This window comes from Zea mays, chromosome 1 (genome assembly GCF_902167145.1).
Source record: "Zea mays cultivar B73 chromosome 1, Zm-B73-REFERENCE-NAM-5.0, whole genome shotgun sequence".
In the NCBI taxonomy this organism is placed as follows: domain Eukaryota; kingdom Viridiplantae; phylum Streptophyta; class Magnoliopsida; order Poales; family Poaceae; genus Zea; species Zea mays.
In genome coordinates, this window is record NC_050096.1 from 118,299,052 (window position 1) to 118,323,397 (window position 24,346).

The 24,346-nt window shown below is 44.9% G+C and overlaps 1 long non-coding RNA gene across 1 annotated transcript; it reads left to right on the top strand.

Annotated features, from left to right (window-relative positions):
- The first annotated feature begins 22,782 nt into the window (after positions 1 to 22,782).
- On the top strand, positions 22,783 to 23,926 carry LOC103638129 (uncharacterized). Its single transcript, XR_558581.2, has 3 exons — positions 22,783 to 23,097; positions 23,375 to 23,451; positions 23,573 to 23,926. It is a non-coding gene; the product is annotated as an uncharacterized lncRNA (long non-coding RNA).
- The last annotated feature ends 420 nt before the right edge of the window (positions 23,927 to 24,346 follow it).

Genomic DNA, 24,346 nt, shown 5'->3' on the forward strand with positions numbered 1-24,346 from the left:
TCCGCGCGCCGTACTCGCCGCGCGAGAACCGCGGACTCTGGTGACCCACGACTCCACCTCCCGATTCATCCGCGCACCCATAAAGTTAGCCGCAACCTCTCTCTCCTCTTCCCCTCGAGTTCACGTGCACCGCCAGGAGTACTGTCATCGCGCGCGGCCGTAGCATCGAAATTACCCACTCGCCATTGTCGCCGTTGGAGCAGGAGAGAGAGAGGACGTCGTGTAGCAGGCATCCAAGGGCGACTGGTGTCGCGTCCCGGGATCACAGTCTGCGGCGCGCATCGGCGGGGCTTGGGCGGCGTAATCTGGTAAAATGCCCTACGAATCTCCGCTCCTTTACAACATGTAGCGTAGAGGTTGGGGTTCGGCAAGCTGGGGCAATGTTGGTGCGCAACCCAGTGCCACGCGGTGCCGATGATGGGCTCAGATCCTCGTGTTCCTATTTAGCTTGTAGCGCAATGGGGCTGCTAGGGCTGGCGCATCTGCTAGGTGCGCCGGCGAGCCGTGGGCTGTTGCTCCAGGTGCTCGCTCCGCCATGGAGTGACCTGAGGTTGAAGACGAACTCGTGTCCACTAGATTAGTGATGAATGGCTAGGATCAAGTCGCGCCGTAACGGTTCAGCTGCGGGTGTATCGTGCGTTGATCTGAATCCGAGGGGCACAATCGGATCTCAGATAATTAAATCCCGTCCGTCGATCTGGCCGTCAACGATCGGTGAGCGTATTTGATTCATAACCACGTTGATCGAATCGTGACCGTGCACTCATGATCTGGCGGCCAGAGCTCTCCGATACCCCTTCGGCCTGCACCTTTTGCTAAAGAGACCCTAGGGTTAAAGGATATCAAGCCACCATCCCAGTTCGACCGTGGCTGAGTCTTAGCGCATTTTGCGAGTTAGCCCCGGGTTTTCCTAGAATTTGGCGCCTAGTCCAGAGACTTAGAAAATCAGAAAAATAAATACAGAAATTGATTTTTAAAATATAAATAAGTGCTAGAATTTGTATAAAGCATAGAAAATTCATTTGAACTTCAAATTGGACCATTCCAGTTCCTATAATTTTGTAATATTATTCCCTATCAAATAGTACCACTGTTTTTACATGAAATACACATTAAAATTTATTTCTCAATTAACCCTATATTAAATGCATAAAATCTTTGGAAATTCATAACTTAAAATATATAACTCCAAAATTAATAATTCCAGTTCATATGATCTCATTTAATGTCTAGATTATTACTGTCTATTTTATTTACATGTGTGGTGTAATGTTAATTTTTGCTATGCTATGTATGTATTGTGTTGATGTGAGTAGACGAGCAAGCTACAGAGGATTCTGGGGTTCAGCTGGTCGAGACTGCTGAGCAGGAGCTCGTGGAAGGCAAGTTGTGCCCTTGATCACTTCTTTTACCCATTCATGTTCTTATTAATCATAATGATCTGCATAGGTTAATTTTGATGGGACCCAATAGGTTACCCTAGATTTTGACTATCTTTATACCTTGTTTCACCACTGGTTTTACTACTAATTTTTTGGGTAGTATATGCTGTCGCTTTATGTGGCTTTGGGTATAAAGATATTTATCACTCGTTGTTATACCTTTTTATTATATGTTTATTATTATTATTCATGATAAGATCATTATGTTAATGGGAACATGGAGAACCACCCGGGAAAATAGTGCTACCACAAGGGTATAATGGGACGCCCTTGGCTGATTAACTAGGAAAGCTAGTGGATGACTACCTTACCCGAAAGGGGCAAGGGCAGTAGGGGAGTGGTCAGTGTAGGGAGGTCCTTGGGTTGATTTTGCTGAGATGGCGCGGTCAGGCGAGGGATTCCTGCACTGGAGCTTCCTATAAACTGTAGCGGGTTTTCTAAAGCTAGTGGAACTTTGTAAAGGCCTCGTAGTGGTACCCTGCCTTGCTTCCTTGGTAGAGGTGTATGGAGTCTGATCAACTCTGTGGCAAATGGGTAACACGACTTGTGGGTAAAGATGCGCAACCTCTGCAGAGTGTAAAACTGGTATACTAGCCGTGGTCACGGTCATGAGCGGCTCGGACACTCACATGATTAATTTATGGAACTTAAACTTAATCTGTCATCTCATTGCATTTGGGATTATTTTATTATTACTTTTACTTATTATTACTATGGTTTGGTATTCACTTACACTTAATAATTTCTAATAAAATTTTGACCAACTTATAAAAGCAAAGCTGAGCTTCAGCCTTATATCATTGATCGGCCTTACACTTCATGAACTCCCACCTTTGGTGAGTTCATGCCACATTATTCCCCACAACTTGTTGAGCGATGAACATATGTGAGCTCACTCTTGCTGTCTCACACCCCCCCACAGGAGAAGAGCAGGTGGTCGAAGAGGAGCCGCCTAACACTAAGGCTTTCAACTTGATCTAGGTGTCGTCTCCCAGTCAGCTTTCTGGCGCCAAGGATGGATGTTAGATCCTGTTATATTTATATTTTATTTTGTAAGACTTCCGCTATGTAATAAATACTCTGATTATTATGACATTTATCTCTATACACTCTGTTATTATATATGTTGTCTTCTTTGGCGCATGTATGAGATGCACCCGGCTTTGTCCCTTAAAGCCCGGGTGTGACAGAAGTGGTATCAGAGGAAATGTTGACTGTAGGACGAAACCTAGATAGAAAAGGACAAAACCCTTATTCTGATTCCTTCTATACTTACCTTATTCTGATTCTTCCTATACTTATCTTGATCCTATCTCACCTTCTACTGTTCCACTCTGATCATTCTTATCTCTCCTACTCTAAGACTAGATTGATTTCACACCTTGGAATCCTACATTTATGACATTCTTAAGAGATAGGGAACCTAAGACGAAACTAAAACTATCTTCTCTATTTAACAAAAATGTTGGTTGATTGTTCTGATGATAAATGCTTGATTTGCTTCTTTGTTTGATTGAAATAGTATAGACGGGCATCTTAGCATGTACCACCATAAGGTAATGAATTAGCTTTAGTAGGTGACACCCTAATCTACTTAGCTAATAAATCCCCCACAGTAACATTTCTCGTAATTACTCGCCTTGTCTACAATTCTTCCTTTCTTACCCTGTGTTTCTAACCCAGATGGGCTACCCCTATAGTGTTAGAAGAGAGCACTATAGACGTGATCCTTGGTATGTCATGGTTAAGAAAGGCAAAGGCAGTATATACACTATGCTAAAGGAACCATTGAACTCACCAGTTCTAAAGGAGAAAAATTTGAAGTTGGGAATGCAGTAACTACCGCCACCAGACTAGCGACATTCATAGTGGATGGGAAGTTTGTTGGTGACAACATCCGTGTGGTTAAGGATTTTCCGGATGTCTTTCTAGAGGAGTTACCAGGGATGCCACCAGATAGTGAAGTTGAGTTTGTCATAGATCCCTTACCTGGGACTGTCCCTACTTTCAAACGACCATACAGGATGTCTGTAGAAGAGTTAAAGGGACTGAAGAAGCAATTGACGGAGTTGCAAGAGGCTGGGTACATTTGAGCGAGTTCCTCACCTTGGGGAGCACCGGTACTGTTTGTACCGAAGAAGGATGGATCACAAAGGATGTGTGTGGATTAAAGGTCCCTTAATGATGTTACCGTGAAGAACAAATATCTGTTACCCCACGTTGAGGATTTATTTGTTCAGAGGAGAGGTGCTAGGATATTCTCGAAGATTGATCTCCGATCGGGTTATCACCAAGTGAAGATTAGACCATCGGATATTCCCAAGACGGCTTTCTCAACCCGATATGGATTATATGAGTTCACCGTTATGTCGTTTGGATTAACTAATGCACCAGCCTATTTTATGAATTTGATGAATAAGGTGTTTATGGAGTATTTGGACAGATTCGTCGTGGTGTTCATCGACGATATTCTTATCTATTCTAAGAGTGAAAGTGATCATGAAGAACATCTAAGGATGGTGCTACAGAAGCTACGAGATAATCAACTCTACGCCAAGTTTAGCAAGTGCGAGTTTTGGATTGATAAGGTGTCATTCCTGGGACATATTATTTCTAATGGAGGAATAGCAGTGGATCCTGCTAAAGTAAAAGAGATAATGGAATGGAGCGTGCCCACTACCACCACTGAGATTCGGAGTTTCTTGGGGCTTGCAGGATATTATCGGAGATTTATTGAAGGATTCTCTAAGATTGCCAAGCCTATGACCTCTCTTCTGGAGAAAGGAAGAGAATTTAAGTGGGACGAGAAGTACCAAGATAATTTTAACCAACTGAAGTTGAGATTGATGTCACTTGAGTGTTGGTTATGCCCGATCTACAGAAGGGATTTGACATATATTATGATGCATGCGATCAAGGCATGGGATATGTACTTATGCGAGAAGGACACGTGATTGCCTACACGTCTCGACAATTGCAGAAACGAGTTGAACTACCCAACTCATGACTTAGAACTAGCAGCCGTTGTGCATGCGCTTAAGATTTGGAGACATTATATTATGGGAACCAAGTGTCAAGTGTACACGGACCATAAGAGTTTGAAGTATATATTCACACAGAAGGATCTCAACATTAGGCAACGCCGTTGGTTGGAGCTTATTAAGGATTATGATTTGGAGATTCACTATCACCCGGGCAAGGCAAATTTGGTTGCAGATGCCTTGAGTCGAAAGGAGCATGTTCATTCAGCTGTTGTTGCCCAGCTACCCGATGAGATTGTTGAGGATTTCAGGAGACTTAACCCGGGGATAGTTGCTCACACTGAAGGAGTTACCATTGATGTGGAACCTACTTTGGAGCAAGAAATCCGCAAAGGACAAATTGGTGATGCTAAAATAAAAGAGATTAAGGACCTTATTACGGAAGGTCGAGTTCCGGAATTCACGGAGGATGAGCAAGGTACTATATGGTTCTAGGATCGGATATGTGTTCCACAGATTGATAGCCTCCGTGAGACTATATTGAAAGAAGCTCATGATTCTGATTACTCTATCCACCCTGGTAGCACTAAGATGTATCAAGATTTGAAGCAAAAGTATTAGTCTATGGACTATAAAAAGATGTTGCTGCTCATGTGGCTAAGTGTGATGTGTGTCAAAGAGTTAAGGCCGAACATCAAAGACTAGCTGGATTATTGCACCCATTGAAGATACCCGAGTGGAAATGGGAAGAAATTGGTATGGATTTTATTGTTGGACTACCCCGCACTCCAGCAGGATATGACTCTATTTGGGTAACTGTGGACAGATTGACAAAAGTGGCTCATTTTATACCAGTGAGGACTAATTACATGGGAGCCAAGCTAGCAGAATTGTATATGACTCGGATAGTTTGCCTACATGGAGTGCCTAAGAAAATCGTGTCTGATCGAGGATCATAGTTTACTTCTCGATTTTGGAAGAAGTTGCATGAGAGCTTGGATACAAAGTTGAATTTTAGTTCAGCCTACCATCCTCAGACTGATGGACAGACCGAGAGGACTAACCAAGTACTAGAGGATATGTTAAGAGCTTACGCTCTTAAACATGGTGGAAGTTGGGATAAGAGCTTACCATATGCTGAGTTTTCTTATAATAATAACTATCAGGCCAGTTTGAAGATGTCACCATTTGAGGCTCTGTATGGCAGAAAGTGCAGGACACCACTGTATTGGGATCAAACTGGCGAAAGACAGTTCTTTGGGCCTGAGCTTATTCAAGAGGCAGAAGAACAAGTTCGAATGATAAGAGAAAATTTGAGAATTGCACAATCAAGGCAAAAGAGTTATGCCGATAATAGGAGAAGACTACTGGAGTTTAAGGAGGGTGATCACGTGTATCTGAAGGTGTCACCACTTCGGGGTATGAGGAGATTTAAAGTTAAAGGAAAGTTGTCCCCTCGCTTCATTGGACCTTTCTTGATGTTAAAGCGAGTGGGTGAAGTTGCATATCAACTGGAGTTACCCGATCATCTGTCAGATGTACATGATGTATTCCATGTGTCCCAGCTGAAGAAATGTCTCAGGGTACCTGAGGAGCAACTACCAATGGAGGACCTTAGTGTTCAAGATGATCTGACTTATGCTAAGTACCCTATCAAGATTCTTGATACACTGACTCGAGTTACAAGAAATAAGGTGATAAAGATGTGTAAAGTGCAATGGAGTCACCATGGCAAAGGCGAAGCTACGTGGGAGAGAGAAGAAGAGCTTCGTATAGATTTTCCCAATCTTTTCCCTAGTCCTTCCTAAATCTCGAGGACGAGATTCTTTTTAAGGGGGGTAGGATTTGTAATACTCCAAAGTTGTAGACCATAGAAAACAGGGATAACACTCTTGTGTATTTTGTCTCCACATATTATCATATGAGAACACCCACTCCTAAAAGAGAATAAATAACAAAAGACACATGAACAACTTGTGCATCATGCTGGAGTTTTGGATTGCTTGTGCATTTAAAATAACAATAATATTAGTATACATATAATGGTGAGTTGAAAATAAGAAATAACTTAAATTGAAATTTGATTGGGAAATAAGGAAAGAAATACCATAAAATACAAAGTAAGGTGTATAAATAAAAATCATACTGGTATGTTCAAATTAAGTATTCAATTGAAAACAATAAGTTCACAACATCATTTGAATTCAAAATTTGAAAACTTCAAATAGGAAAGAAAATAAATCAGAAAATTAGAAAAGAAAAAGAAAACAACCTCAATCTGCGTCTGGGCCCAAATGCTTCTCCTCGGCCCATTTTCTTTTTTTCTCCCACGCGCGAGCGGCTCAATTCCGCGTGCGTGCGGTCGCTGGCACTGCGGACGCACGGTCCAGCCACACGCCTGCGCAAGCTGAACTACTGGCGTCTCTCCGACGAGTGGGTCCCACTGGACCGTATACTTTGCACGCACTGCTTCCGTCTTCCTCGGTTCGTTGCACCGGACGCCGACTTCCGCGCGCCGTACTCGCCGTGCGAGAACCGCGGACTCTGGTGACCCACGACTCCACCTCCCGATTCATCCGCGCACCCATAAAGTTAGCCACAACCTCTCTCTCCTCTTCCCCTCGAGTTCACGTGCGTCGTCAGGAGTACTGTCGTCGCGCGCGGCCGTAGCATCAAAATTACCCACTCGCCATTGTCGCCGGTGGAGCAGGAGAGAGAGAGGACGTCGTGTAGCAGGCATCCAAGGGCGACTGGTGTCGCGTCCCGGGATCACAGTCTGCGGCGCGCATCGGCGGGGCTTGGGCGGCGTAATCCGGTAAGATGCCCTACGAATCTCCGCTCCTTTACAACATGTAGCGTAGAGGTTGGGGTTCGGCAAGCTGGGGCAATGTTGGTGCGCAACCCAGTGCCACGCGGTGCCGATGATGGGCTCAGATCCTCGTGTTCCTATTTAGCTTGTAGCGCAATGGGGCTGCTAGGGCTGGCGCATCTGCCAGGTGCGCCGGCGAGCCATGGGCCGCTGCTCCAGGTGCTCGCTCCGCCATGGAGTGACCTAAGGTTGAAGACGAACTCGTGTCCACTAGATTAGTGATGAATGGCTAGGATCAAGTCGCGCCGTAACGGTTCGGCTGCGGGTGTATCGTGCGTTGATCTGAATCCGAGGGGCACAATCGGATCTCAGATAATTAAATCTCGTCCGTCGATCTGGCCGTCAATGGTAGGTGAGCGTATTCGATTCATAACCACGTTGATTGAATCGTGACCGTGCACTCATGATCTGGCGGCCAGAGCTCTCTGATACCCCTTCGGCCTGCACCTTTTGCTAAAGAGACCCTAGGGTTAAAGGATATCAAGCCACCATCCCAGTTCGACCGCGGCTGAGTCTTAGCGCATTTTGCGAGTTAGCCCCGAGTTTTCCTAGAATTTGGCGCCTAGTCCAGAGACTTAAAAAATCAGAGAAATAAATACAGAAATTGATTTTTAAAATATAAATAAGTGCTAGAATTTGTATAAAGCATAGAAAATTCATTTGAACTTCAAATTGGACCATTCCAGTTCCTATAATTTTGTAATATTATTCCCTATCAAATAGTACCACTGTTTTTACATGAAATACGCATTAAAATTTATTTCTCAATTAACCCTATATTAAATGCATAAAATCTTTGGAAATTCATAACTTAAAATATATAACTCCAAAATTAATAATTCCAGTTCATATGATCTCATTTTAATGTCTAGATTATTACTGTCTATTTTATTTACATGTGTGGTGTAATGTTAATTTTTGCTGTGCTATGTATGTATTGTGTTGATGCGAGTAGACGAGCAAGCTACAGAGGATTCTGGGGTTCAGCTGGTCGAGACTGCTGAGCAGGAGCTCGTGGAAGGCAAGTTGTGCCCTTGATCACTTCTTTTACCCATTCATGTTCTTATTAATCATAATGATCTGCATAGGTTAATTTTGATGGGACCCAATAGGTTACCCTAGATTTTGACTATCTTTATACCTTGTTTCACCACTGGTTTTACTACTAATTTTTTGGGTAGTATATGCTGTCGCTTTATGTGGCTTTGGGTATAAAGATATTTATCACTCGTTGTTATACCTTTTTATTATCTGTTTATTATTATTATTCATGATAAGATCATTATGTTAATGGGAACCTGGAGAACCACCTTGGAAAACAGTGCTACCACAAGGGTATAATGGGACGCCCTTGGCTGATTAACTAGGAAAGCTAGTGGATGACTACCTTACCCGAAAGGGGCAAGAGCAGTAGGGGAGTGGTCAGTGTAGGGAGGTCCTTGGGTTGATTTTGCTGCGATGGCGGTCAGGCGAGGGATTCCTGCACTGGAGCTTCCTATAAACTGTAGCGGGTTTTCTGAAGCTAGTGGAACTTTGTAAAGGCCTCGTAGTGGTACCCTGCCTCGCTTCCTTGGTAGAGATGTATGGAGTCTGATCAACTCTGTGGCAAATGGGTAACACGACTTGTGGGTAAAGATGCGCAACCTCTGCAGAGTGTAAAACTGGTATACTAGCTGTGCTCACGGTCATGAGCGGCTCAGACACTCACATGATTAATTTATGGAACTTAAACTTAATCTGTCATCTCATTGCATTTGGGATTATTTTATTATTACTTTTACTTATTATTACTATGGTTTGGTATTCACTTACACTCAGTAATTGCTAATAAAATTTGGACCAACTTATAAAAGCAAAGCTCAGCTTCAGCCTTATATCATTGATCGGCCTTACACTTCATGAACTCCCACCTTTGGTGAGTTCATGCCACATTATTCCCCACAACTTGTTGAGCGATGAACATATGTGAGCTCACTCTTGCTGTCTCACACCCCCCACAGGAGAAGAGCAGGTGGTCGAAGAGGAGCCGCCTAACACTAAGGCTTTCAAATTGATCTAGGTGTCGTCTCCCAGTCAGCTTTCTGGCGCCAAGGATGGATGTTAGATCCTGTTATATTTATATTTTATTTTGTAAGACTTTCACTATGTAATAAATACTCTAATTATTATGACATTTATCTCTATACACTATGTTATTATATATGTTGTCTTCTTTGGCGCATGTATGAGATGCACCCGGCTTTGTCCCTTAAAGCCCGGGTGTGACAGGCTGGAGAGGAGCATGAGGAGTAGTGGGCTAGGCCTTGCCCATTTCCTCGATACCGACGACATCGATTATCCGCTGCATTTTATTTTGTGAACTCTTAATTGCTACTCAAAACTCCGATCTATGTAATAACTCAGCACTTAATTTGAGGTTTCTTGTTTTATTGTACTTCTTCTGTGACTCACCTTCGAGTGAGATTGTGGAATTTGATCCTGGTTAAGTGGCTCTATCAGACTAGATCTGAGGGACTGACATGTTATTCCGATTTAAGTGTGTTACGGCCCCTGAGGCGTGACTTAGGCACTTAAGCTGGAATAATTCAGGTGGTTCTGCCACATACACCGAAAAATAAACGGTGCAGCCGAAAAATAAACGGCAAAGAGATTTCAGTCATTCCTTAGGGAATGAAGGTTGTGGATGAAGCTTCGGATGTGTGTGTTTGGGCACTCATTTGCACGATACATTACATCATACATTGCATACATAAACATTCATTTAGACATACATAGGACCATCATCATCATATCATACAGATATAAACAATTGCTTTGCTCTAAGAAAGCAGCTTCGAAAGCAGAATAATGCTTCGTTGTGTACGAAAAGAAGGGAAGGTGTTTTTTGCCTTCGGCTCAAAAAGTACAAGTTTCGTTCACATCGAAGCACTCCACACATTGATGGAAAGGTAAAAAATATATTACAAGGTATGGACAAAATGTACAGAGTAGAATCTAATTCTTAAGTTACAATATTCTTTACAAGTGTTAATACAAGAATTCTTAGAGTTTCTTCCACAGCTAGCTATTCAAGCTTCATCATTATCTATTGAGCTTCGGATCGTCTGCTAAGCTTCGGCTCTCTGCTCTTCAGCTTCGTCATCCTGTACATATTAAGGTATTGTAAAGAAAATTCAAGTCTAAGGCCCCGTTTGTTTCCTTTCATTTCAAGGAATTGGAATCTTACTAATGGAATATGCTATTTTTTTAGAATGTGACATTCCACCACTTTCCAAAGTTATCATATAAGCCTACCTCAAATTCATGGGGTGAGAGATGGAAATGGATTCTATAGATTTACATGCTATTTTTCCGATGTACAACTTATAGCACATTCTTCTACTTGTGCCTCTATAACATAAATGTAGTATATAACTATCTCTCTCATATAATTTAAGATAATATACAAACATATTACATATATAAATATATAAACTTAATTAGTTTTGTCTAAATTATAATTATTAAAATGGAATTTAATTCCAACGAAACAAACGGGCCCTAAAGGAAAAGGTGAGCACAAGGTATGATTTTGTTACCAGCTTAAGATAACTTCGAGCTTCGCCACCAGCTAAGCTTCGTCCACCCTTCGTCCATACTAGCTTTATAAATCTGTTTCCTATGCTTCGGGCAAGACTCGGAATATCAATCAGATCTGCTGGTGATAAGCTAAAGTTGGGTCTATTGACAATCTTTCCATGTGTGCAACCAGATTTCAGGAAGGCAACAGCTGTGCCCCGAGAAGCTACCAGGGCACAGAAATGACCATGTCCGGCTATAATTTCATCAAGGGCATCAACTTCACCCTTGATATGTTCGAAGGCCCCTGACAGATCTTCAATCGAAGGACTAAATTTTTCATAGCCAGCTCCAACCGAATTGAAGATCTACTTCAGCCGTTGCACACATCGGCTACTGAACTCCAGACATTTGTTTTGAAGCTCTGTCAATGATTTTTGCAAATTTGAACTGTTTTCAACCTCAATCTCAAATTTTGCATCAAACTTCTGCTTTTGCTGCTTGAAGCTTTCTGACTTAAATGAGAAGCTCCGTATTCAACTTTGCAATTTTAGCTTCAGCTTCTGCCAATAAACCCTTTTTTGTCTGAAGCTCGAAATCCTTCTTTTCAAGAGCAGCTGCTTGATCTTTTATTTTTCTTTCCAAACCCTCAATTATAACTTCATGCTTTTTATCTTCAAAATCTTGTTGCATTCTCAAAGCTTTACTCAACAACATACTCTGTGCAGAAGCAACCTTCGTTAGAAAACACCTTCGTTGTTAAAAGCAATGAAAAAGTTGAAGAAAAGTTTTTTACCTTGAAATTAGAATAGAATAAACTACCGACGATGTGCTGTCGTCGGTAGCGGCTAATGTGTGTCTCAAGCTTCGGGAAACCAATACTCTTTGATAGAGTACCGATAACCTTCGCTCCGGTTTGATCTCGGAGGCAGCCTAACCTTTCATCGTCAACACCGCCGAAGAGTAGTACCCGTGGTTGATACCCGCAGGATATGGCGTATTCTCTCAACTCTTCTTTCTCAGCCTTCGTCAATTCATGCCCAATTAAGTTTGGAAAGTTAAAGTATTCTTCTTCTAAAGCAATTTCGACTATTTCTTTCTCCTTCTCAGGCACTGTGGCTGTGGTTTCTCCGGCGGCTGCAGCAGCTTCTTCTGCGGCCATGTCCAGAGGTATCTTATCAATATTAGAAAGAGTGCTTTCTAGATTTGCATCTTCGGTTGGTTCAGCTTCGGCAGTTGCAGCTTCAGTAGGCGCAGCTTCGGTAGCTGCAGTGTTCTCAATAGCCGCTGCCTTTGAAGCCGAAGCTGGTCGTGGTGTCTCTTCTATAGCTTCTGTCACAGTAATAATTCTTCGTTTTTCGGCCCAGTTGCTTTCTTCGCTATCGCTGGCTCCTTCTTCTTCTGAAAAAGCTACGTCAGATGTGGCACCAGTGGACTTAGCTTTATAGGCAAGGATTCAGTCATTACCTTTAGAATTTTTGCCACATCGGTAGCAAAAGGTGATGCAGGAGTTTCTTCTTCAATATCAGTCGCCTTCTACTTCGGAGCTGCAGCTTTTCTCTTCTTCGGAGCAACCGCCGTCGGCTCAGGGCTCAATTTCCTCTTCTTCAGTTTTTCTTCATCCTCTTTTACCATTCTGGCGGCCTGTCTGCCCACAACACTGACAACTCTTTTTCTTTTCTACCCTTTGGCGCCCTTGTTCAACCACTGATAATCAGGATATTCAAAATGTAGAGCATCCATTACCCGATTCAATATTTGCTTCGGTCGGGAGCCGAAGGCTACAGTCATCAACTGATCTTCTTTTTTCGTATAGTTCCCTAAAATCTCGTTACACATAACTTTGATTGTGTCCAACCATTCTTGGCAGGGTTCCTTGAAGTGTTTTTTGAACTTAAAGTGATAAGGCAGCCGAACGAGTTCACCCTCTTTCTTCTCTTCTTCAAGCTTCGGCATACCCCACTTCCTCATCGTTGGGAACACTCTTTGGCTAAGTATTCCTGGACTAGGTCCCTAGTTCCAATGTGTTCAGACACAAGTCTAAACTCATACACAACATCTTGGCATGGATCCCCCGGTGTCATGTTGCATTGAGGCCTAGTCAGCCCGAAGATTAGCTTCAACGGGCTCTGAACTAGCTTCTCCTTTTCTTCATCAAATTTAACATAAAACCATTCAGATTTCCAACCGGTCGGCCATTTAGTACGATAGCTGACCACCGGTGTCTTCATATCCTTCCGATAAGCAAAATTATAACAGTCGAAGTTCTCATGTAATCTGTCTTCTCTAGCCTTCGTCTGATAATGAAGTTCATGTGCTCGGCAGAATGCATCGGCGAGCGGCTCAACCCCTTGACTTCAGAGAGCCCAGATGTACACGCTGAGCCTAACAATGGCGTTAGGGGTCAGCTGATGAAGGTATATCCCAATTTTTTCTAAGACTTCTGCAATCATTCTGTGCAGAGGGAATCTCAACCCTGCTTTGAAGAAGCTCTTAAAAACTACAACTTCATCATCTTCTGGTGTCGGGATAGTTTCTTCCCCGCCAAAGCGAACCAACCCCTTCTCGGTTTCTCTGAAGTAGCCTAGCTTCGTCATCATAGACATATCAGCTTCAGACACAGATGATTTCCCAAAATCCAGATGGCTGGGCTTCGATGGCATAATGATGTCATAATAAATTTCTCCTTTATTACCGTCACCCTCTTCAATATCTACCTGCTCGGTTTCAGTAGCGGGTGATTCTTTGTCAGCAGCGCCTTCAGTCACAATCAATCCCGACCGCCTCATAACTTCGGAGATCGGGGCAGTTTCAGCAGCTTCGGCTTCCTCTCCATCGCGAGTAATTCTAGCTGTTGAGCGTACCCTGGCCATTTGATGTTGAATTTTATGCGTTTTGACAAATTTGAAAATTTTTTATTTGCCGAAGCTCCCTCTTGTTACGAAGCTAGAGCAAAACAATCATTTGGTTCAGAATGCAATGAGCAAGCTTTGGCGTTGGCCAAATTTTTTGGCAGCACAACAGTGCAATAGTAGTAAATGTTGTGGTAACTTCACACCTACCCCTCTGTTTATATAGTGCTGCAGGTGGGAAGGTGAATCATCAAGCCGCTCGCACTCGTTGAACAGTCACCCGCACCCGCTGAACGGTGGACCACTCGGTGCCTGGAAGGTGAATCGCCAGATCGCTCGTACACACTGAACGGTGGACCACCTGACGCTGGGAGTATTTTAATCATTTCTCGGCAACGAGCTCAGGGAAGGTGTTTTTCGGACCTTCGACATTCCGAAGCCTGGGAGAGTTTTTCACGGATCGAGCTCGTCACGAAAATCGATCTAGTACCGTGAAGGGGCTACTGTTAGGGGTCTGCTTCGTCGCCGAAGGTCCCATAAGAAGAAACACCTTCGGAAGATTGACACAAAGCCGAAGCTATCAATCAGAAGGCTTCGGAGTATATTTCCAAAGGCACCGACTTAAAGATGAAATGACCAATCGACCCATGATAATTTGTATTATAATTGTAGACCTTTGTAAAGGGCATGAATTTAATTCCCCACAGGCTGCGTCCTATGCCTATAAATAGATGAACAGTATCCCTGTACTGTTCATGCTATCCTGTAATCGCTCGTGATCGCTCGTGTGCCACACTTGGATTTTTGCCTTCTATCAAGCCGAAGGTATAAATGTAATTAAATATTATATTTAATATTCAAGTTTATATAATGATAACACATGAATAATATTATATGTCTATTCATATAACCTTTCATGTTTCATATGTTTCATCTTTCATTATCTTATAACCGTGATGATGAAGGTACGCCCTTCATGACCTTCGTCCGAAGATCGTTATATCCTAAGGGAAATAATGCTTCGAAGGACAAAGGACTTTAACATTTAATACTTTTTGTTGCCTTGTTCTTGATTCATAGCATTTGATAACAAGTCCCCAACATATGGCGCTTGTGATTAAGCTCTTCAAGATCGCATTGAAGGGACACAAGGAGTACCCCAACAAGAACAAATCAAGGGGAAAGTGTTTTTGCTTCAAATGTGGTAAGTCTGGTCATTTTATTGCATAATGTCCCAATAATGAAAATGATCAGGTACAAGAAAAGAAATGGAAGAAGGAGAAGAAAAAGAACTATCGAAAGGCAAAGGTTGAGGCTCAAATTGGTAAGGAGTGGGATTCATACTATTGTTCATCCGTCTCCGACGATGAGGGACTTGCTGCCTCAGCCTTCAACAAGTCCTCCCTCCTCCCCAACGAGCGACATACTTGCCTCATGGCTAAGGAGAAAAAGGTACGTACACGAGATACACCTAAGTATACTTCTTCTAGTGATGAGGATTCTTATGACGATGTAGACTATAGCAATCTCTTTAAGGGTTTAGATAGATCAAAAGTAGACAAAATTAATGAGTTAATTGATGCCCTTAATAAGAAGGATATGTTGTTAGAAAAACAGGAAGATATCCTTTATGAAGTACATGATAAACTTGTTAATGTTGAAAAAACTCTTGCTTTCGAGGTTAAGAAAAGTGAAATAATTTCTTCTGAATTCTCTTCGTGCCATGAGTCTATTTCTAGCCTTAAGAGTTTAAATGCTGATTTAAATGCTAGAATGGATAAATTGAATATTACTAGTTTATCTGTGGAGCATGTTTCTATTTGCAATAGATGTAAAGATTTTGATATTGATGTGTACAATGATCATACTTCTACTATTTGTAAGTTGAATGATGAAGTTGCCAATCTTAATTCTCAACATAAAATTTGCAAAAATGAATGTAAGATAAATTTGCCAGGGATGCCTACACCATTGCATGTTCTAGGGATACTATCAACACCAAACCAAATTGGTGTAAAAAACCAACTTGTATATCATGTGTCAAGGTCTATATTATCACCAGATTCTTTTTCCATTTCAGAAGCAAGAGAAATATAAGGATATTGAACCGATTGCAATAGATCTTTTCAAGGACATGCATTGCAGCAAGAAGAAAGGTTTTTCTGAGAATGTTCATAAAGCAATTGTGAGTACTCATTTTGTTTTTATGTTTGTACTGAAAACTTGCAACTAGGACTACATTATACTAACAATTAGTATTATAATAGGTTGACATGGAAGCAATGGTGACAGCACCAGCTAAGGATAGACAACAACAGAAGTCTCCTACGGAAGTTGTTTCTAAAGTGCTATCAGGCTCTAGTTTGTTCCTACAGAATGTTGGTCTGCAAGCTACCTCCAAGAAAAGCTCCACAATTGTTTCTACAAAGGTTCAAGAACTTCAGGATCAATTGGAGTTTGAGAGGAAAGAAAAATATGGACTTCGGGAGGAAGTCGAAACCTTAAAGGCTCAGGCGCAGGCCTCAAAGGTGACCATGGACAGTATGAAGAGATCGATGGAAGAAAATAATGTTCTCCTGTGCCAACTGTTAAGCTTCAATCGAAGCCAAGTGCCTCCATCTTAAGTCTACTACAATTTTATAAATTTGAAATATGTTTGAAGTTTCATACTTTGAATTGAAGTTTAAGGATTTTCTTTGGATTGTAAATTACCGGATCTACAATCATACAATTTTATGTTATAGAATTATCTCTTGGATGAATTGTGTGAATGTTGAACTAATTAATGCACTGTTTTGGTTATTAGAATGTGATTTCATAATATTAAATGACGATATGAATTCATCACGCCTTATTGTTGGTCCTTGTTCCCGAATGCTATACATCAAGAACAAAGCAACACAATTGTTAACGATTAAAGACCTTCGTCCTTCGAAGCATTATCTCCTTCGGGATATAATGATCTTCGGACGAAGGTCATGAAGGGCATACCTTCATCATCTCAGTGGACGAATATAAATAAGTATACATGAAACACAAAAGAATATAAATAATCATGATATATCAATAAATTAGTTATGTTCTCATTTTATAAATATGAATAAACATCAATAATACTAATATTACATTAATACCTTCGGCTTGCCAGAAGGTGAGGTGCGAGAGTGGCGCAAAAGTGATTACAATTCAGCGTGAACAGTACGGTGTTACTGTTCATCTATTTATAGGAATGGGACGCAGCTCGAATAAGATTACATCATTGTCCCTGACATCTACTCTTAACCATAATGCAAACTACCAAGAACTAAGTAGTCTTTTCTCCCTTAGGTCGGTTTTGTCCTTTGTCTTTATTAATATGCCTAGCCGAAGCTCCTTTAGCTGTAGCTTCGGCGTCCATCCATGCTGCCTTCGAGCTGTATCCCCATATCACGCGCCTTTATCCCAAAGCCAAAGCTTCCTCTAATAGTCTATGTCATACTGAAACATATGGTTAGTCATGTTTTTGAGGATCTTCGGAAAGGGAAGGCCCCCAATAGTAGCCCCTCGCAGTATTAATTTGTTTCTTTGTTAACAAATTTAGACTGCGACGTGAACGAAGGCCTTTAGCCGAAGGTCCGAGAAACACCTTCCCTTCGCTAGAATAGCGAAAGACACTGACACTGACATGTAGGGCCCACCAAGTTGTGATGCGCTGGGCATATAAATAGGGACTCACATTGATAGCATTTGATGTGCATTTCAACTGCTTGCGCTATTTTTGTCATTCTGAATTTTCTTGTTCTGCCATGTTTTGATTAAATTGTGAGCTTCGGCATTTGTGCAATCATTGACTAAATGGCTGAAGAGAAGAAGGTTGTTGACCCTGCATTGGCTGGGTTTTATGAAGCTATGGAGAAGACAAACACAGAAAAAATCACCAATGAAATGCTGGCTGGGTTATCTGAGGACTCCGACGATAGTGAAAGTTTTGATTTGGAAAGTGGAAACAAAGACACCAAAGATCGGCCCTAGCAGCTGAGTCATACCATCTTTGGAAAATCAACCATCAAGCAAAGTCAGATTGATGCTATGAAAGGAAGATACTTCCGCGATATTTCTATTGTGAGGGCTGGAGGACATAGCACTGCCCCTGCGCTCGAAGTAGACGAAGTTGTTGTTTATAGGAGCTTTATGAAGGCAGGGCTTCGGTTTCCCTTAAGTAAATTTTTAGTTGTAGTTCTGAAGCCTTTTGGGATTTACCTTCATCAGATTACCCCTAAAGCTATCATCAGAATGGGGATTTTCATTTGGGCCATGAGGAGCCAGGGACTAGAGCCGAGTGCAAAATGCTTCTGTAACATGCATGAGCTGTCCTATGAGACAAAGGCTACTAGCAAGGAGCAATATCATAATAATTTTGGTTGTTACGGCTTCGTGCCTTGCTCTGATGTGAGCTATCCAGTCCTGACGTTTTGAAAGTGGTGGCCAGGAGCCTGGATGGAAGAGTGGTTTTATGTAAAGAACAACTTAGTTGAAAGAGAAGATATAAAGGGGATCATTCAACCCCCTATTTGGTCTTGCTTCGTCATCAGAAGGCCAGCCACTACTCTTGGAAATGAAATTGAAGCATGCTAGAAGGCTTTTAATGGTGTATGCACTTTTATTGCCACAAGAGACTTAGTCCAAGAGCATATTGCTTATAGAGTGTGGCCTCTTGTTAGTGATTGGTAGATGCCGAAGGAAGCTGCTGTCGGGTCCAGTCAAGGTGGCTTGGTTTATCTGAAATACACCTTCACATACAGAGATCAATTTCATGAGCCGAACGAGGACTGGTTGAATTGTGTTGAGGCAACTAGTGACGAATTGCTTGGGGCCTACACAAGGGCCGAAGATGATGCCATGACATTAGCCTTCGGAGGACGAGGCAAGAAAAGATTAAACAGAGTTTTTGATGTAATTAGTTTTGTATACCTAGACTATTGCTATCCCTCATGAAAGCATGGAAAGAAAAGAAAAACTGCTGCTTCAGCCATCTCTGCTACGTCGAAGGCTAAAAAGATTAAAGTTTTGACACAGCGGCCCAGGTACATTGAAATGGCCAGCGTGCCGAAGCTTGCTGAGGGGCCTTCGTCCACTATTGAGCCAGAGTTCCCCGCTCCTACTGAAGCCACAACAGGATCAGCTGAAGAACTAATCCTAAAGACAGTAGCGGAACATACAGAAACCGAAATAGCCGATGTGCCGAAGTGTCCTACCGAAGCAAAGGAAAAACGGTCGAAGATCCAGAATTGAGGAAATCGGCAGAGGTATCAAAAATTCCCGTAGTAACTCCAAAGAGGCGGAGAATGGCCAGCGTACTAGACGCTGTCATAGAGTCAACAAGGGTAACAACTCCTGTTTCTACAGAAGTGCCTAGCATGAGTGAGAAAAATATAAAGGAGACCGCTGAAGCTGTTACAACTTGTGCTGAAGCTGAAGTTGGGCCCTCAGTTCCCGCAGAAACAGGGCAAGGTGACCCCGGGGAGTCATGCCGAGGTGCCTGTTCCCCGAAAACCGTCGCCCGTGCCGACAGCGCAGGAGGGCGACCCTCAGGTCGCCGTGGCAGCGCCTGGGCGGTCCGTCTCCCGGGCATCTAGGGTGCCCAAGGCGAGGATGGTACCGAAGCTGGCGGCGAGGCGGACCTCGGCAGTACCTTCGGGGGTCGAGATTCGAGAGACCTCCCCACAGGCACGGTTGATCATGGCCCGGAGTGGGTAAGTACCTTAGAATGTCTTCGTCTCGGCTCCTCCTTTGTATGTCCCGACCCTGACTTTCCTTTCCTCCTCAGCAAGCGGAGTCATGGCCTGACCGATCTGGCTCCCCGGAAGGTCCTCAAGACGGCGTCGGCTTCCGCAGCCGGTGCCGCGCCGGGCCTCGCCGTTCAGCTGACCTTCTCGCAAGACGCCCCACAGCGAGGGGCTCAGGCGGCACCAGTTGCCGTGGAGCGAGTTCCCGAGGCTGGCTCTTCTGTTGAGGCGGCCGTCGCGCTGGGGGAGGCGGCTGGCGTGGACGTGGCCTCGGGCCCACCAAACATGCCACCGGCGCTGGCGCCGGCTGCTGCCGAAGTCGTTGTCGTCCTGGCCGTGGAGCGACCCGTCGCCGCCGACGCTGAGATGGCCGAGGCGTCGCTACTTGGTGCCTCGGAGGAGGGGGGGCGTGGAACCGCGACCCGTCCCGCCGAGCGACAGCCTTGTCCCTACACGGCGGAGCTCCGAGGGGCAGCGCCAGTTGCTCCGGTTCCGGACCCGTGAGGCCTCGGATCCCTTCTTCGTTCTTGACGATGAGCGGGAGGAGCAGTCTTGGGACGAGCTCCGCGAGTGTGCCGAGGCAACGGTGGGGTCGCTCCGGTCATCCTTGGAGGTCTTTTGCAGGGACGTCCCCAAGATCCTCCAGGTAATGATTTCAGGCATACCTTTTTTCGTGATCAAGGCGTCCTTTGTGACGCCCCGCTTCCTTCCCTCAGGATCTGACGGATCTGAGCGCCGCCAAGTCGTCGTTCATCCGCCGTGAGGTCGATGTCTGGGGTTCGCTGCGATCCCTGAGGACCTCGCTTGCCAGGGCTACCGCGTGCCTCTCCCAGCAGGGCGCCGAGCTGGCGGACCTTCGGTTGCTCTGTGCCGATCTGGGAGCAGAGGCGGCAGCGGCACACGCAGAGGTGCAGTGACGGCAGTCGGAGTTTGACCAGGTCGCCGATGAGCGGGATCAATCTCGGGGCCGGGCCGCCAAGGCCGAAAGCCGGGCCGGAGCCCTTGCAGCAGACCTAGCCGTAGCCCAAGCCGCATCCTCGGAGCTGCGTGCCCGAGCCGGAGGTATGTCCTGGCTATTTTCGGTTTTCATTTCAGCTCGTTTCCTCCACTTGTGTTTGAGGCCTTGCACTTTGGTTGTTCGCAGAGCTCGAGTCTGCCCTTGATGAGTCCACCAGGGCGCTTGCTCAGGCGGCCGAGCAGAGGGAGGCCGACCACGCGGCCATGTCCGAGGCCATCTCGGACTTCTGTCGGGTCTTTGGCTTCGGCGACGTCCCCTCGGGAAGCTCCCCTCAAAGTCGCCTGCAGGGCCTTGGGTGACCATGTGCGTGGCAGACTCCGCGAGGCGCTACATCACGGCGTCAGGCGGGCCTTCGCCGTGCTTGCTTCCCACTACGTCGTGGATCTGGAGCGGGTCAGCGAGGGGTATTGCCTCCCTGACGAAGATGAAGCCGCCCTGGCTGAAGTCCAGAGGCTCGACGCGGCCACCGCGGGCCCGAGCGCGGTGCTAGCAACCACCTTCGAGGCAGAGATCCTCCCGCCTGCGCCGTCGTCCGAGGCCGGGGTGGACTTTGCCGAAGGCGGGGACGAAGCCGAGGGCGCGGCTCCTTCTCCGGGCGACGTCTAACTCTACCGGAGCAGTTTTCCTTGAATGCACATGTGTCTTTTGCGGCCGCTGAGGCCCGAACACTTTATTATCGTAGTATAAAGTCGTGCTCCTTTTCCTTCCATTTTGCATATCCGGCCCCGTTCGTTAGTAGTAGGGTGGCTTGCCCAAGTAGGAGTCATTTTTCGTGGTAGGTGACGAGTGAGGTATCCGCATCCCAGAGGTGTAGGAGTCCCTCGACTCAGTCAGCCTTGCCACTTACATGTGCCCTCGTTCGCTTCTTGGGGTCCTGCTACTGATATAGTCGGGGAACGCAGAAGCCTTTTTGGTGGAAGACTTTTTTTGAGAAAAATTTCGGCGCAGAGGGGGTTCCCCCCTTTTAGCCCCCGAGGGAGGGTCGAGCTTTGCCGAGGCAAGGCTGACCCTTCCTTGATGACTAGACTTTGTGTGTGAACGAGGTGTATGAACGACTTGAAAGCATCTTAAGGGTAGAAGCGACGTAGTTGTCGGATGTTCCAAGCGTTGTTGTAGACCTCGCCTTGACTCTTGGCCAGCTTGTACATTTCGGGCTTCAGAACCTTGGCGACGACGAACGGCCCTTCCCAGGGAGGCGTGAGCTTGTGCCGCCCTCGGGCGTCTTGTCGCAGCCGAAGCACCAGGTCGCCCACCTGGAGGTCTCGGGACCGAACCCCTCGGGCGTGGTAGCGTCGCAGGGACTGCTGGTACCGCGCCGAGTGTAGTAAGGCCGTGTCCCGAGCCTCTTCCAGCTGGTCCAGTGAGTCTTCTCGATTAGCTCGATTGCTTTGGTCGGCGTAGGCCCTCGTCCTCGGGGAACCGTATTCTAAGTCTGTGGGCAAGATGGCCTCGGCCCCATAGACTAGAAAGAACGGTGTGAAGCCCGTGGCTCGGCTCGGCATTGTCCTCAGACTCCAGACCACAGAGGGGAGCTCCTTCATCCATCGCTTCCCAAACTTGTTGAGGTCGTTGTAGATCCGCGGCTTGAGCCCTTGCAGGATCATGTTGTTGGCACGCTCTACTTGCCCATTCGTCATGGGGTGAGCTACGGCGGCCCAGTCTACCCGGATGTGGTGATCCTCGCAGAAGTCCAGGAACTTTCTGCCGGTGAACTGGGTGGCGTTGTCGGTGATGATGGAGTTCGGGACCCCAAAGCGATGGATGATGTTGGTGAAGAACGCCACCGCCTGTTCGGACCTGATGCTGTTTAGGGGTCGGACCTCGATCCACTTGGAGAATTTGTCGATGGCGACCAACAGGTGCGTGTAGCTCCCGGGTGCCTTCTGCAAGGGGCCGACTAGGTCCAGACCCCACACAGCAAACGACCAGGTGATGGGTATCGTCTGCAGAGCCTGAGCGGGCAGGTGGGTCTGCCTTGCATAGAACTGACACCCTTCGCAGGTGCGGACAATTCTTGTGGCGTCGGCCACCGCCGTCGGCCAGTAGAAACCTTGTCGGAAGGCGTTTCCAACAAGGGCTCGAGGTGCTGCGTGATGGCCGCAAGCCCCCGAGTGTATCTCTTGTAAGAGCTCCTGGCCTTCGGCGACGGAAATGCATCGCTGGAGCATGCCTGAGGGGCTGCGGTGGTAGAGCTCCTGCGTGAGGTCTTATTATTAATCTAATGCTGTGGGGGCGGTCTTGCCCTCGTAGGTCGAATGTTTTTAGATTTTGAAATCTTAGGATTACATGTTGGTGTTGCTAATATCTGGATGCCTTACATCTGTCGACCTCATAACCCCAGTTGCCATGTTTATATCAGCAGCCAAACAACTACACATTTTGTTTTCACTTGAACTGTGCTACATTGTTATATGCTCTTTGTTCTTTACAAACTAAGACTTGTATGCTTTTTATTTATCAATTTTAGATCTTGTTTAGATTCTTATGGTGTCAAAATATTTCTACGTTGTTTCAGGATCTTCTGTTTTTGGCTTGTAGTCATCTAGATAACAGAACTACAATGACTAGAGTGTCCAGAATGGATTTTGGAGATTTTGATATCTAACCATGAGGTGAGTGTCACAGGCCTTTTATCATATTTTTCTAACAAGGATCATGCTCAGATGACATAAACTGTATTTCTTCATTCCATGTATTCAAATTGTAGATGGACACAAATAAAAATGATAATTTTGAAGCAAAACAACCTCAGTAACATTCATGTTTCGTAGTGTCATGGCCATCTGCCCATCCCTTCTTTGGGGATAGGTTTGTGATGGTTGCTGTATCACAGCCAAATTCATTTTGTGTTCATAAGTTCTTGTTTGTCCTTTCCCTGCAACTATTTAGGATGTGGAGGCAACAATTCATTGTGCGGAGTGACTCTCAATGGTTGGACGATCTTGCACTGGAGGCCAAAGGATCAGGTGATCCCTTCACTCTTAAAAAGCTGTAGGTTAGCTAGATATCGTGGTGAACTTCGGGCTACATCTTCAAAGGCTGCTACTGATGAAGTGGTGCTTGCAAAAACAACTCAACAAACTGCAGACCAAGAAGTGGGTGCTACAATTTCAGCAACCCGTATAACAACACAATATCAGCAGGAACAGCTGACTGTCAGCCATGAAACGCTGACTACACTTTCAGCAGGAACTCCACCACGCATGAAAGGATGGCTAGTTAAAAAATCACCCCCAAGAAGAAGAAAGTGTGAAGTATTTGTGTTTTGTGTGTGAACTGAAATCTGGGAACTATGTATCTGTGGTTTGTGTCTGTGTACTGAAATCTGGGAACTGAAACTATGTATGTGTGGTTTCTGTGTGTGAACTGGAACTGAGTCACAGAACTATGTATCTGTGATATGTGTGAACTGCAATCTGAAATTGTCAGTTTATTGCTGAACTCCCTCCCTTGATCCAGTGTTGCGCCCTTACGCGAATGAGCAAAATGTGGCGTCTTGTCTGGCCATCAATTTCTTTTTGGAGAAACGTGGCGAGTGGACAAGGAATTGGTGGCATCGACTCCCTATGAAAACTACTGCCTAATCGCTAGAATTTTCCTTGGCCGCTGAGATATGAGTGGATACAATTTTGCAACATAAGACGAGCGCCACCGTGATGGCAGCAGGGGCTGAGGAAAAACAAAAAGGAAAAGAGTAGGAAAAGGAGTGCTAATTTCACTCAACCAATCTAAGCTCTTTCTTAAATTTAGCTGCAAACAAAAGTGATCTGTTTTGGGGTTCTCGTTCGTATATGCTCGTGTCGCCTTCCTGGAAACGAAAATTTACTTCTTCATTTTTTCATACAAAAATAATGTTATTAA